Source organism: Palaemon carinicauda, chromosome 31 (genome assembly GCF_036898095.1).
Source record: "Palaemon carinicauda isolate YSFRI2023 chromosome 31, ASM3689809v2, whole genome shotgun sequence".
NCBI lineage: Eukaryota > Metazoa > Arthropoda > Malacostraca > Decapoda > Palaemonidae > Palaemon > Palaemon carinicauda.
Genome location: NC_090755.1, coordinates 43421274 through 43438008, shown reverse-complemented (window position 1 = coordinate 43438008; position 16735 = coordinate 43421274).

Below are 16735 nucleotides of genomic sequence, written 5' to 3'. Positions count from 1 at the left end.
CTAGTCGTTTGGTCCTAGTACTTCATGCATGAATTTGGGTTTTCCGAGTGTATTAAAATTTTATTGAAGCTTTAGGCTATGTTTTATACATTTAAGATTGTGTGGAATATTTCCAAGATAGTATACGAGTGAGTTTCGGTGATTTAGGTAATCGATTCTCTTGGTGCCTAGGCTAAGTTGCTTATGGAGCCTTAGTATACTTTCTCCCCGGTTGCTTTCTTTTCTTCGGAGAAGGTATGCAATCCCTTTCCCTCTGTTTAAGCCTTGGGCTTATCCTTAAGTGTTTTTTTCTGAATTAATTTTCGATAAAACTATACTGGGGTGTTACTGTACCTTCCTGTTCCAGTAAGTCTGGTTCAAAGAGGGACAGAACAACAGAGTTTTTTAGTCTGAGTCTGTGTTTGTCTGGCTTGGGGTAGAGTCTCCCTCGCTGGCCTGACACAGACAAAGGTGGCTTAGCCTCCTTAGGTCACTACCGAAGGTTTCTGTGGATATGATTCCTTCTTCTGTGATCTACCAGACTAGTCCTTGTTGCTGTTCTCGGGGGAGGATAAGTTTCTTTCCCTGGGAGTAGCAACACCTTCCTTGCTTTGGTGCTCTGGGAGCTGGCAAGTATTGCTGGCCTCCCCCCTTGGATCTCCCTTAGGCTAAGATGAGTTTCTTGGCTGCGGGTGATCCGTCACTAAAGCAAGGTTGATAGGACCCTCTTTTGTCCCTTCCCCCTCTATCTCTGTAATGGCCTAGCCCTTACAGTACTGTACGTCATTCTACATCTGGACCTAGAATAGGTTAGCATGTGGAATTGACTCAGTCCCTTGCCGGCCGGCAGAGCTGCTGGCCGGCAAGGGTCTTTTGTTTTGAGTGCTGCCCGGACCTCCCTTGGTCCCTCATCCATGCCTGCCTGCAGAGTCAGACGGCATTGGTCAGGAAGCCTGAATTAAATTCTCCCCTTCCTTATATGCACTCTTTCGGATTGCCGGGCTTGGAGGTAGTGTACACTCTTATCCCGGCATCCATTCTGTTTTTCTTCTAGTGCTGTACCCGACCCAGCTGCCGGCCTATGAGGCCGGCAGCCGGGCGGTTGTAGTCCTCTGGTTCTTTTGCTGCCGGCTGGCATCGGTCCTGTACCTTTGCCGGCCGGCTTATGTCAGCCCTTGTCTGCCGGTCGCCAAGAGTGTGGCCGGCAGCCGGGTACTACCTTTTCTGGCCGGCCGGCAGTTACTGCCAGCCGGCACATGCATTTGAACCAGCGTTCTGCCGCCTTATAGCTGTTGAGTAATATACTTTAAAGCTAGTTATGGTGTGTGCCGGCCGGCAAGTGCCGGCCGGCACATAACCTCCTATACTGTACCGGTATTCTTCAGTATAACAGATACTGTATGAAGAAAACTAGAGTATGGGTTTTGGTACAGCACTGTGTGTTCTAACACTTTTGTGTTTTCTTGCAAGTCCTTTGCTGTTGCCCTACAGATAGGAAAGTGAGTTCTTTCCTGTCTATTATCCAGGATTTTAAAATCATTGCTTAGGTGTGAGCTCCACCTGTTTCCTCTGGAAACTTTGCATTGGTTACTCTAGAAGAGATTAACCATTTGATTTTATTATCTGGAAGGCTGCAACAATGGGTTGTGAGGGAAACACAAGTGTGTGTCTTTCCTTTCTGAATTGTTATGCTATACTATGCATATCCAGTGATACATAGTTCACTTGATACTCATGGAAATTTCTTCTCTTTACAGGAGGACCTTCCGAAGTGCGGAAATGTTTTCTGCAACGTCCGCAGCAAGAATCTCTGCGGACATGAGTTTTGTAGGAGACACGCAGCATGCGCTGTCTCCAAGGATGATCTCCAGTATTGGGACCCTCAGGTAAGTACTGTGTGCACTAACCTGATTACTGAGGCCTTTGATTCCCCTAGGACGGCGGAATCAAGGGATATAGCAAGGGAGAAGCTTCGTACCTGGGTAAGGAGCTTCCAAAAGAACACCTCTGGCCCTTATCTTCCAAGTGAGAAGATGAGGGCGTATCTTTTCCCTAAGGCATCAGCTGATGCTGTGATTCCCCAGCCTCAAGAGGAGATCCCCCAAAGTCAGATCCAGGTGGATGCTGAAGTCGCGGTCGCGATGCAAGACATCCAGTTAGATGACAGGATGTCTGACGTGGACGAGCGTTTGGAAGAAGACCTCCTGGCAGAAGGCCAGGATGAAGTTCAAGCCCCGGACGTCGTAGAGGAAGAGGGCGACGAGGTGTCGGCTACTCCGGTTCAGATTCCGGAGCCTACTCCCTCAACATCGGCCGGTCTCCCAGTAGAGCTGGGACAGGCCCTCTCTTCTATTGTTGGAATGATCCAACAAATGCAGAAGGAGAATCAGGAGAAGGCGGCTGCAATGGAACTGCGGATGCAGAGCCTTGCAGAATCACATGGGCCCCAGAAAAGGCTCAATGTGAAAGACCTTCCCTTGTGCTCAGATGCTAAACCATGTGTCCAGCTGAGGAAGGAACCAGCTTCAAAGGAGGAGACAGAGCCGAAGGAGGTCATAGTGATGGACCATACTAAGGCTCAAGCTCTGCTTTCATCCTCGTTGAAAGAGAGGGGCTTCTCTAACTCAAAAGTAGCTGCATTGAGCAAGAAGCTCCCTTCCTTTGTGTCCTCTCCTGCTAGAGCCTTCCCCTTTTTACAAAAAGGGTTTGCAGCTGTACTAAAAGCAGTCGAGGCCGACAAGCCTTGCCCCTCCCTGAAGGAGTGTAAACCCTTATCGCTGGCCCTACCTATGGACCACAAAGACTGGAAGGACGTCCATCTTACGTTCTCAGTGGGGAAGTTGGAGGCTGATATCGCCGGATGTCAGTTCGGCGAGGACCTCCCTAAGCTGTCTGACTTTCTCTTGCAGAGAGAGTTCGAGACAAAAGAAAGATTGGCTGCCTCAATGTCTCTTCAGACTACTCTTGAGACGATGGCAAGTGACCCCAAGGTCTATGAAATGTTCATGGTGGTGGCCAAAACTCATCTGGCCACAGTGACGAAGGACCTTTATGGCTTCGTCAAGGCGAGAAGAGCTTGTAGGGAGCTCGTGTTCACCTCGGCTACGGTGAGGCACGAGCCAAGGAAACTAATCTCCTCCAACATTTGGGGCAAAGACCTTTTCCCTACCGATTTGGTCAAAGAAGTAGTTGATAAGGCCGCCTTGGAGAATAGAAACCTTCTCCAGAAGTGGGGCCTGGCTATCAAAAGAAAGTCTTCCCCGGATGAAGGTCCTCAACCAAAGAGGAAGACTATGAGGACTAGGCTACCTTCTCGGCCAGCCAAGCCTTTTAGACAGCAACAGCAACTGCAATTGCCATTGCCTCCAGTGCCCCAGATCGTGGCAAAAACCCCGACCACTTTTCAATGGGTACCCCAGGCCGTGTCGACACAGTCCACGGCATTCACCCCATCGTTCGAAGGGCAGTCTACTTCCTTTCGAGCAAAGCTTAGAGGGGCAGCCAGAGGCTCGTCTGGGCGCCCCTCAAGGGGAAGGGGATTCAGGGGTGGTCGTGGTCAGGGAGGCAAGACTTCGGGACGGCAGTCCAAGTGGGATGATACCGGTAGGAGGGAGACTTCTGAAATTTCGGGATCGGTGGATCTTCGATCCCTGGGCCCACAGCCTACTCAAGAATGGACTGGGCTGGAGCTGGTACAGCACTCCACCCCCGGGCCTTCGGGTTTTCCAACACTCCACCCCCATTCTGGAGGAGTACGTTCAAGAACTGTTGGAGAAAAATGTGATCCGAAAGGTGAAGTCCATCAAATTCCAAGGAAGGCTGTTTTGTGTTCCCAAGAAAGACTCGGAAAAGCTCAGAGTCATTCTGGACTTGTCGCGACTCAACAAGTTCATAGTGTATTACAAATTCAAGATGCTAACACTGCAACACATAAGGACCTTACTGCCCAAGAGGGCATATTCCGTCTCTATAGACCTGTCAGACGCCTATTGGCACATTCCAATCAACCGTCGACTCTCCCCCTACCTAGGGTTCAGGCTACAACGAAGACTATACGCCTTCAGAGCCATGCCATTCGGGCTAAACATAGCCCCAAGGATTTTTACGAAGCTTGCGAGCGTAGCTCTCAAACAATTACGCCTAAAGGGAATTCAGGTAGTAGCCTACCTGGACGACTGGTTGGTGTGGGCAGCATCCGAGACAGAATGCTTGCAAGCTTCCAGTCAAGTGATCTAGTTCCTACAGTACCTAGGTTTCAAGATCAACAGAAAAAAGTCTCGACTTTCTCCATCTCAAAAGTTCCAATGGATGGGAATCCACTGGGACCTTTTGTCACACCGTCTCTCCATCCCGGCGAAGAAAAGGAAGGAGATAGCGGGTTCTGTCAAGAGACTTCTAGATTCCGAAAGGATATCAAGACGCGAACAAGAGAGGGTACTGAGCTCTCTCCAGTTTGCTTCGGTGACAGACCCAGTGCTAAGAGCACAGCTAAAGGATGCAACCGGAGTTTGGAGAACTTATGCATCAATCGTGCGAAGAGATCTGAGAAGACCAGTTCCGCTTCGGCTACGTACTCTTCTCAGGCCTTGGTCCCAAGCCAGACTTCTAAAGAAGTCGGTTCTTCTTCAGCCACCTCCCCCGTCGGTGACGATTCACTCAGACGCCTCGATGGAGGGATGGGGAGGTCACTCTCATCGGAAAAGAGTCCAGGGGACTTGGTCCAAGCTATTCAAGACCTTTCACATAAACTTTCTAGAAGCTATGGCAGTGCTCCTTACCTTAAAGAAAGTTTCCCCGCGTCACTCGATCCACATAAGGTTGGTGATAGACAGCGAGGTAGTTGTGAGATGCTTGAATCAACAAGGATCGAGGTCACCACCTCTCAACCTGGTGATGTTGGCCATCTTCCGATTTGCGGAAAAGAAGAAGTGGTACCTGTCGGCAGTTCACCTTCAAGGAGTCCGCAATGTGACAGTGGACGCTCTATCCAGGTTCACACCGATAGAGTTGGAATGATCCTTAGACGCAGGATCATTCTCCTTCATTCTGAATCAAGTCCCAGAACTGCAGATAGACCTCTTTGCGACGAAAGACAACAAGAAGTTGCCCCTGTACGTGTCCCCGTACGAGGACCCCTTAGCGGAAGCAGTGGACGTGATGTCCCTCAACTGGAACAGAGGGTCCAGGATTTATCTGTTCCCTCCTCACAACCTTCTGTTGAGGGTCCTCAACAAACTGAGATCCTTCAAGGGGGTAGCGGCAATAGTAGCCCACAAGTGGCCGAACAGCGTGTGGTTCCCCCTGGCATTGGAACTACAGCTGAAGTTTGTACCGCTACCAGATCCAGTTCTGACCCAACGAGTCCAGAAGTCGACTGTCTGAGCTTCATTACAGAAAACCCGGACCCTGCAGCTCATGATTTTCTCTCCCTAGCAGTGAGAAAGCGTTTCGGGATTTCGAAAGCCAGCATAGACTTCCTAGAGGAATATAAGTGCAAATCTACTAGAAGGCAATATGAGTCATCTTGGAGAAAATGGGTGGCCTTTGTCAATGCGAAGAATCCGCAGGAGATCTCGACAGACTTCTGCTTATCTTTCTTCTTCCACCTCCATGGTCAAGGATTGGCAGCTAACACGATTTCAGCGTGTAAGTCTGCTTTGACAAGACCCATTCTATATGCCTTCCAGGTCGACCTAGGTAACGAGTTCTTTAATAAAGTTCCGAAAGCCTGCGCTAGGCTCAGACCTTCAACACCTCCAAAGGCCATTTCATGGTCTTTAGACAAAGTTCTTCATTTCGCTTCTCTGTTGTGCAATGAAGAGTGTGCGTTAAAGGATTTGACACAAAAAGTTATTTTCCTATTTGCACTCGCGTCCGGGGCCAGGGTTAGTGAGATTGTAGCCCTCTTGAGAGAGGCAGGTCGTGTTCAGTTCCTGGATGGGGGAGAACTGAACCTGTTTCCGGATCCTACGTTTCTCGCCAAGAATGAGTTACCCACCAACAGGTGGGGTCCCTGGAGAATCTGCCCTCTGAAAGAAGATGCATCTCTATGTCCAGTAGAATGCCTAAAGGTCTATCTTCATAGAACTTCAGACTTCAAGGGTGGTCAACTATTCAGGGGAGAAACATCAGGCTCAAATTTATCTCTGAATCAACTCAGAGCGAAAATCACATATTTTATTCGCAGAGCGGATCCTGACAGTACACCCGCAGGTCACGATCCGAGGAAAGTTGCCTCATCCTTAAATTTCTTTAATTGTATGGATTTTGAACATCTCCGTTCATACACTGGCTGGAAGTCTTCCAGAGTGTTCTTTCCCCACTATGTGAAGCAAGTAGAGGAACTAAAGAGATCTGTGGTAGCAGTGGGTCGCGTCGTTAACCCTACTGTTTAACTCTGCGAGGAACAGTGGTTTTAATTGGGACGATTAATTCCAGGGTGAGTGTGTAGTTACATACCGTACTACAAACTAAGTGAGGGCACTGAGTTGCCCATGTAGACTGTTCCATTTCCAAAGGTGAACCTAGCATAAGTGCAGACATGTGTGCCGAGCGTTTCTAACGCTAATGTCATTGATTTGTAATACAGACTTTTATGACTTTGATACCTCGGTATCTTAAAAGTGGCATTTAATGTGTTTTCTTTCAGATAAACAAGTTCTGTTTACTATCATACTTATGCTTAAAGTTTTGGGTTATCCTCTTCTTATATATATATATATATATATATATATATATATATATATATATATATATATATATATATATATATATATATATATATATATATATAATTGTGGTTAACCTGTCTGTTTATTGTCTGTCAATGAACTTGTTCTTGAGAACCTTGCGTCTCCTTCACCTGTGTCAATTTATTGGTATAATTGAGCATTCATTCTATGTACCTTATCTGGGATAATTTTAATAGAATTGTTCCTTTATGCAAGCTATGTTGCATTGGTTTATGCTTTCCCTTAACGGGAGGACCCCGTCCCATAAGGGGACGATGGCGGTTTTACTAGTTTCCACCTATGCGGATATAAACCTTTGTCCAATACAAGTATTGTGCGGAGAACTGGTCGATATTTCATATTGACGCAGTGGTTCTTTACAAACTATGCTTTACTTAATATAGGGCGAGACCACTATATTAGCTTGCCTGGTATTCATACATAGGTATATGTACTCTTCGAGACTTTTCCAGAGTCTAGTAGGACTCTTCCCTGTAGGGGGCAGGAAGCTCTAACATGGTTTATAGTTAGTTGAAAAGATGTATAACGGTAACATCTTAGGTCTTTAGGTCTAGTCGACCGGGAAAAATTACATCCGGGGAGTACGGCACGTTCTGAGAATCCACAGATACAGTAATGCTCTGGTATACTTCCATCAGGACGACATGGCTTGAGCCCAAAAAACGTATTTTGAGCGAAGCAAAAAATCTATTTTTGGGTGAGATGGCCATGTCGTCCTGATGGACCCGCCCTTGCCTTTCTAAGAAAGGGCTGTAGGACCCCTCCCTACATACAGTATCTGTAGCACCTCGTGTACGCTACAAGGAATACAGATGGCGCCAGGATTGGCGCCAGGCACGCTTACGAATCGGGAGATAGGGAGCCTTGGGAGCAGCTCCCCCTTTTTCTTTCCCGAATTCGTTTCTTGCCAATTGCCCCCTGCGAGACGAAATCTCTGTTCGGGATGCAGATTGCCATGTGGCTTGTCAAGAATACGTCCTCTGATATGTCGCGATATCCCTTTCAGGAGGGATATTCGCTCCAGGAGTTAGAATTCAGGTACCTTAAGGTAAATTCTCTGGGAATATCGCCGTAGTTGTAATATACCCTAGGAAGCTACCCTATAGGAACTTCCATCAGGACGACATGGCCATCTCACCCAAAAATTTATTTTTCGCTTCGCTCAAAATCCGTTATATATATATATATATATATATAGATATATATATATATATATATATATATATATATATATATATATATATATATATATATATATATATATATATATATATATATATACATATATATATGTATATACATATATATGTATATACATATTTATATATATATATATATATATATATATATATATATATATATATATATATATATATATATATATATATATATATATATATATATATATATATATATATATATATATATATATATATATATATACATATACAAATCTATATATAAATATATATATATACATATATTTATATATATATATATATATATATATATATATATATATATATATATATATATATATATATATATATATATATATATATACATATATTCATATATATATATATATATATATATATATATTTTTTTTTTTTTTCTTTAATAGAAAAGTGTGCATTAGTTAACACAGACAAAGGAAATGTAAAAAGAATGCAAGGGACTAGGATGGAATTTGAAATAGAAATGTATGTACTAGTTAACATAGGAGAAGGAACAGTAAAAATAAGGGAAGGATAAAGCTGCCTTCTCTTACATCTGGATAATAGAAGAAGCAATCAAACAAAAAGAGATGAAGGAGCAGATCAGAATGGAACACATGTAAAGAAACAAAGCGATAATGAAGTCCAATCAATAGTAAGAATAGAAAGGTATTGAACATGTACCAAGCACTACACCCAGGAACGAGCTCTGACTGGCTTTATATACCACACAGTGAATAAGGAAAAAGACTCAGTACAGATGACTGTCATCATTGAAAGTAGAGCCCTGGGACAGTAGCATAAGCTGGATGTCACCCAGAGCCCCACACAATAATCCATGCATCTGTAGGCTGTGATTAAGAGAATAAAATAATAATAATAATAATAATAATAATAATAATAATAATAATAATAATAATAATAATAATAATAATAATACTAATACACTTTACACTTTACCCTTTATTTATTCTTATGTACATTCATACAGTAAGAATCCAATAGGGGTTTTTCCCTGCTATGGCATATATAACTAAAAATAACATTTTGACATTATTGAAATAACATTTGATAAAAGGACTATATTTCTTATCTCAAAATAGACTTTGTAATCATATATTTGAAGTTATTTTCTATTTGAAATAGCCACAATATTTATAAACATTAAAGCAGAAGAATAAGTTGGACATAAAATATGTAAAATTATGAATCATTTAAGAAATATAAGCTACTGTATTCTAGTTTCCGTTTCGTTTTTAAAAATCACGTGGTTTGAACATGGTTTATTCTATTCGTAAATTTAAATTCGATTTAACATCAGACCCAAAACTCAAGGAACATTTGTTATTTAAAGTCATCCAGTTAAGTTTCATGATAAAATAAGTTGGTGAATATTATGGCACAAGTAAAGACATGGGAGAGTTACATATGAAATATACAGCGTCATATGAAACATGACCTCACCGTAAAGTATGGAAATAAAAAGGAGCAAAAAAACACCTTACAAATTTATAAAACATCTACGAACTTTCTCAAGACTTTTGACAAATAATCGTCATATCTGGTAAGATTCTAGTTTCAAGATATGCTTAAAGAATATATCTTATTGAGGAAAACTTTATATAGCAAAATGTATTAGTATAATTTGAACTAAAAGTGTAATGTAAAGTTTCTGTTCTAGTAGAAAAGCGGATGAAGAATTTTTAATCTAGACATAGCAGCTGTTCTGACTGCAAAGAACTTTTGGCCTATAAGAAGACCCTGTACCAACCGTGTGTCACACGATCGTATATAGTTCATTATGTGCTTGTATCTTTGCTCTCCCCTCGCACTAAAAAGAACCTGAAAAATCAAGTCTGCTTTTTTCCTCTGTAACATTGTCGATTTCTCAACATGAAAATACTTGTTGCTTTGAGATTTTGTATATAAAGGAGAGTGTTCTACAATAAACTAACTCAGTTGTTTCCAAGCTGCCTTTGAGTTCACAACCTTCTCTCGGCCTGTTACATTGGTGACCCCGGAGGTCGACTCGCTCCCACCGCCTTCCACCCCCACCCCCTCGCCCCTCTATCGTTGGTACTATGGCGGACTCTAAAGAAGTTGGCGCTGCGGCTGCCCCATTGAAACTTTCACCGTTCGCCAGCGGAGAGGCGTTTGCGTGGTTTCAGCACGCAGAAGTCCAGTTTCGCATCAAGGGCGTGACTTGCTCAACCACCAAAGCAGATTATGTTCTCGGGGCAATACCCGAGGACACCTTCCCGGATATATCTGACTGGCTTTGTGAACAAGGAGACACCCCAATAGCATATGACGCCCTCAAAACATACCCTCTGCAGCAGTACTCGCCGTCGCCAGCCGCCCCTGTAGCAAAGCTTTTTCAGCTCTCGCAACAACCGTTGGGGGACCAAAGGGCTTTGCTTGCCCTCAGGGAAATGACCAGTATCGCTCGCCTTCAACCTGCCGCAAACGGCTCTCCTCATGAGGTGAACCTACCTATACGCGCTGCCATACCCGATGTTGAAAGTTTACCCATAAAGGACTTGATGACCAAAGCCGACGCCCTTTTGGACAGCCACTTCAAGACCTCCATCAATGCCACCACCCCTGACGAAGGGGTGCCTATTCAACGTCAACTGAAGCTGACATGAATGCCGTAGGACATACACGCCTACACCGTGACGTGCCGAAGCAGTGACAAAGCCGCCCACCACCCACCAATCGCTCGCGCCCCAACAAACGACTTCTACAGCCACTTACTACCTCCCATCCACCGCAGTTTTGCTACTACCACTTCAGATTCAGGGCAACTGCGAAGAAATGTGCCGAGGATTGTCAGTGGCCAAAAAACGTGTAAGTAGGCTATCGCTCATGGCAGTGGCCTCCCGTATTTCTAATCTTTTCTTTTTACATGATGCAGGAACGGGCGTGCGATTTTTGGTAGACACGGGTGCTTGTCGTTCTCTTTTGCCAAGGAAACTCTTCAAGACACGACGTAGTCTGTCTATATCGGCCGATGTCCGCTTGGTAGCTGCCAACGAATCTGCGATACCCACCTACGGTTACGAGAACCTCACATTATCGTTCGGAAACGGTAAATTCAATTTGAAGTTTCTCGTTGCTGACGTCACATTGCCAATCCTCGGTGCGGATTTCTTCTCTCAATTCCACCTTCTGGTCGATGTCGCCCACCGACCATTGGTCAGCGCAGACTCGTACTTGTCGACACCTCTTCAACCCGCCCCCGCTAACCTCGCTCCCCACATTAGCGCACCCATGGATGCCTACGCCCACCTCCTCACGTCGTACATGGAAGTTTTCTGTCAAGAATTTCGCTGAACGCCCACAGTTCCTGCCAAGCATGGTGTTTATCACCATATCAAGACGCCGGGACCCCCAGTCTTCGCAAAATTCAGACGTCTGGTACGGGAACGATTGGCAGCCGCCAAACAGACGTTCGCCGAAATGGAGGAAATGGGACTTTGCCAAAAGGCCTCCAGCCCATGGTCGTCACCCTTACATATCGTTCTGAAGAAAGATGGCTCCCTCCGTCCGTGCGGGGATTACAGGCGCCGGAACATGCAAACAGCTTAGATCACTACCCCCTCCCAAACATTGCCGACGTGACCTCCTACCTGCACAAAGCAAAGGTTTTCTCTACGTTTGACCTCTTGGAGGTGCCTATGAACCCAGAAGACATCCCCAAGACCGCCATCACCACTCCGTTTGGTAGATAGACCTTCAATTACTCCAGTTTTGGCCTTCGTAATGCTGGGGCCACGTTTCAACGTCTCATGGATGGCATCTTAGGGGATCTCCCTTTCTGTGTATGTTATGTGGACGACATACTTGAGTTCTCCTCCTCAAAAGAGGAACACCTCCGTCACCTGTACATCGTGTTCAACCGCTTGCAACAAAACAGCCTTGTAGTCCGGTACGACAAGTGTACCTTCGGCGCCAACGAAGTGTCGTTCTTAAGGCACCGCATCACTCCTGAAGGAGTCCACCGCCTCCCTGAGAAGGTAGCAGCCGTTCAGAACTTCCCCGGGCCCTCGACCGTCAAAGCTCTGCAGGAATACTTGGGCATGATCAACAATTATCACCGTTTTCTGCCTGCCATTGCCGCCACTCTTGCTCCCCTCTACGCCTCCCTCAAGGGCAAGCCAAAGGACCTGAAGTGGGGTCCTCTTCAAGAAGCAGCCTTCTGCAATGCAAAGAAGGCCCTATCAACTGCTGCCGCTCTCACTTTTCCTATCCCACATGCCCCTCTCCTTCTCTCCACCGATGCCAGCGACGTCGCTATTGGTGCAGTACTCGAGCAGGTGGTCAACGGCTCGCCCCGCCCATTGGCCTTCTTCAGCAGAAAACTGTCCAAGGCAGAATCGGGTTATTCTACCTTCGATCGAGAATTGCTGGCGGTGCACTTGGCTGCCCGTCACTTTCGCCATTTCTTAGAAGGTACGCCCTTCTTCATTCGCAAAGACCACATGCCTCTGGTGCACGCCTTTACTCGACAGTCTGATGCCTGGTCCGCCCGGCAATGCTGACATCTCTCCGCCGTGGCTGAATACAATTGCACCCTTCAATACGTCCCTGGTAAAATGAATCCCGTTGCCGATGCCACGTCAAGAAACACGTTGGCTGCCTGCCGTTCAACTGGAATTGGATTACAACGCCCTGGCTGAAGCCCAACGACAGGATCCAGAGTATCAAGCATGTAGGACATCCTGCACGTCCCTCCGTTGGGAAGACTTTCTCCTCGAAGACTCCAACACCACCCTTCTCTGTGACGTCAGTACTGGTAGACCGCGACCTTGGATTCCTGCTCCCATGCGACGGCAGGTGTTTGATTTCATTCACGGCCTTTCACATCCCTTGTGCCCTTCTACTGCACAGCTGCTGAAGGCAAAGTTCATTTGGCACGGCATTTCTAAGGATGCTAAGATTGCGTCTGCGCCTGTACTTCTTGCCAAACTTCCAAAGTACATCGACACACGGATTCCAAAGTGGGCACCTTTCCTCAACCTCAGCGTCGTTTCGCACACATTCACGTCGACGTTGTAGGCCCCCTACCCACATCACAAGGACATCGTTACCTGTTTACCGTCATCGACTGCTCTACTCGTTGGCCTGAAGCCATTCCCATGAAAACTGCAACGTCCGCCTCATGTAAATCTGCCCTACTCTCTGGATGGATTGCAAGATTTGGTATCCCTGAGCATATCACTTCCGACAGGGGAACTACTTTCACCTCTAAATTGTGGACATCATTAGCGAATCTCCTGGGCATCACCCTACATCAGACAACGGCCTACAACCCCGCTGCCAATAGAATGGTTGAACGTTTTCATCGCACCCTCTAAGCAGTTTTGATGTCCTGCTGCAAGGATTCCAACTGGTTTACTCAGCTTCCCTGGGTCCTCCTGGGACTAAGGACCACTCCTAAAGACGCCCTCGACGTCTCGGCAGCTGAAATGGTGTATGGCGACCCCTTGGTCGTCCCTGCCGATATTTTTCCTTCTACAACCTCCTCCGACGATCTCCAGTGCATACGTCACGTCGTGGGAAAATTTACTCCGTGCCGCCAGACTTACAAGCCCCCAGCGAAGCATCACATATCAACAGACTTGCACTCTGCAACACACATCTTCCTGCGCAACGACACTAGCAAGCCACCGCTAACGCCCCCCTTACATGGGCCCTTTCCTTGTGATCCGACGCAGTCCGAAAGCATTCCTACTAAACATTCGTGGCAAAGAAGACTGGGTCTCCATTGATCATCTAAAACCTGCTTATCTTCTGCCAGATGACCCGCCTACAGTTCGCCTCTCTAGATCAGGGCGCCCTATTTAACATGTACAGTACAGTATGTCCTTTTTAGGGGGGAGCCATGTACCAACCGTGTGTCACACGATCTTACATAGTTCATTCTGTGCTTGTATCTTTGCTCTCCCCTCGCACTAAAAAGAACCTGAAAAATCATGTCTGCTTTTTTCCTCTGTAACATTGTAGATTTCTCAACATGAAAATTCTTGTTGCTTTGAGATTTTGTATATAAAGGAGAGTGTTCTACAATAAACTAACTCAGTTGTTTCCAAGCTGCCTTTGAGTTCACAACCTTCTCTCGGCCCGTTATAACCCCTCTTAGATCAAGCACTTTTCAGATGTGTTGTAACGAATGCAAGATTGGATAGAGTTGCAATTAACATCATGGTCAATTTACCGATTTGTAATCATATATAAACTACGCAATTGTTTTTTTTTCAAGTTTTTTGTTTCCCTAGTAAAACATTTATGATTATTTCAGTGTTTTTCTCCTTGTATGACCGTTTTATTATTTTTTCTTAAGCTCATATTGACCTTAAATTTTAGCCTCGGAATTGATATCTTTTTCTATCGTTTAATCTTAAACAGTTTTTTAGACATGTACATTATAACTAAATCTGACCTGTTGTCATAGAACCTTTCTTCTACATAGTGTTCTTGTCTCACATATATTTCTTAACTGCATTTTTCTTCCTTCTCTATTCTTTATCTTTTATTATCAAGTTTTATCCTTTTTATCTTGATCCCTTCCCACCAGATTTCCATGAAGTATTTATCCTTAACATCATTATCTTTCACACATCTCCACAGTGTCTTTCATCCATCTTCTAATTTCATCCTTATTTATTTATTATCAAATATTGTGTAACGGCAAATTTTCATTCTCCAATTCCTTTCAGGAACATAAGCCTTTTCTTCGTCTTTCCTACCGTTATCCTTATATTAGGGATCAGTTTCATGATGCCCCCTCTCCAATGCATTCAATCAAAGGCTTCCTCTTCCACCAAACCTATTATCTCTATAGTGTCCTCTATTTTATATCGGCAATTAATTCTCTGCCTCACTCTTGATCATCTTCCCTTAACAGGTTCCCCACAAACCATCCTCACTCCCTCCAATCCATTACTCCTCAACACGTGCCCAAACCATTTTATTCGTGGCACTCTTATCATCTCTGTAATATTTACTATACCAGCCGTTCTCCTTATATCACTATTTTCCAATCTTTCAAGCAGTGATATTACCATAATCCACCAGTGCATTATCATCTCTGTACTCTCAAGCTTTGCTTCGTCTTTTCCAATTCTCCGATTCATAGAGAGATAGATAGATGGATATTTTATTGATCATTCTCCACAGAAACATCAAATACAATATCATAAAATTACACAACGGTCAAAATGCATGAACTCATTTCACAAGTCACATTTCCTAAAACGGAGTATAAATAAAAAAGTACTGTATTCAAAACAAATGGAAACAATAATCAATAATAATATTTTAAGTAACACATAAGTGATCGTATTGAGAGCTGTTTACACTATCCAATTCTATGACATAAAGCAACAATAATATAATATAGACTAATAAACATTACACATTAGGTTAGACAGAAAATGCATGAAAATCGTAACACAAAATTAAACATTCCTCCCCAAAATGAAGTCAGCCTGGCGAGGCACAACGCGAGAGTTTGCATCTTATTATTTGAAAGCCTTAGAAATTAAGCTTGTATCTGGCCACACACGCACAACCTCTCCCCTACAGGTAACCGGCCATCCCTCTTTTGTTCTAATGTCCAACCTCAAAAGCAAATGAATAGTGACTCAGTGTTAATCTTGTTCACTCTTCTCTCTTCAACTCATTTACGTTTTTTTTTTTTTTTTTTTTTTTAGGTAGTTACTTCATGTTTCAATCTTTCAGATGATTGCATTACGTCGTCAATATTATTATCTAATAAGTATTTGATATAACGTGAGATAGGGGTATGAAATTCCAAAATTAGATTAATTTTATGACCCAGCGGATCAACTCCCATTGTACCACGCTCCCCCTCAGCTTGAGCGAAAAACTGTCTTTGCTTTGGCCTGACCAGCGATCGAAAATCAACAAGACCAAGTTCGACCAAACAAAGAGAATTTGTAGTGTTTTCCTTACACCTAACAGTGGTTTTAGGTACCATAAATATAATTTTTCCATGGTTCGCAAATCACCGTTAATCCAAGATTCATTTCCATACATTAATGCTTGTAACAAAGCCGTATGAAAAACCCTTTCCTTTATGTAGAAAGGAACATCATTATTTTTATTTAAGAAGGAAATAAATTTCAAAACATACATTCTAGTTTGTGCTTCTGCTTTCACTGATGATGCAGGGGTGTGCAACCTCTTTTCCCAAAGAGATACAAGTCATGACTCTGTTGGTATGGAGGGCCACATAACCTTACTAATTCGTGATATTTACTATGGTTGAAGACGTATGTGAGATTATACTGATAAAGATAGATAATTATCTTGATACTGATTTTATTTATATTGGGATCACAAAAATAAGAAATGTTTGAAACAAAGTATTTTCATTACTAAAAATTAGCAAATGAAAGGCTACTGTAACCTGATTATTATAATGCACAAACATAAATAACTACTTATTATTGGTTAACTGGGATGATTCACATATGAATTATCAATCACAGACATTTTTCTAACCATTAATGAGAATATGAATGGCTACGCTAGGGAGATGGTTGATGTTGCATTTGGGACACCAACTCATCAATATCAGGTTGTATGGATGATGTGGCTACACGCAGGGTACTTTCTAAATGTTCATCAGCAAGTGAAGACCTATACTTGTTTTTGATCAGATTCATTTCTGAAAAAAGATGTTCACATACATATGTGCTACCAAACACTGCCATCATTTTCCTTGCATGGGCAGAGAGTTTTGGATACCCTATTACT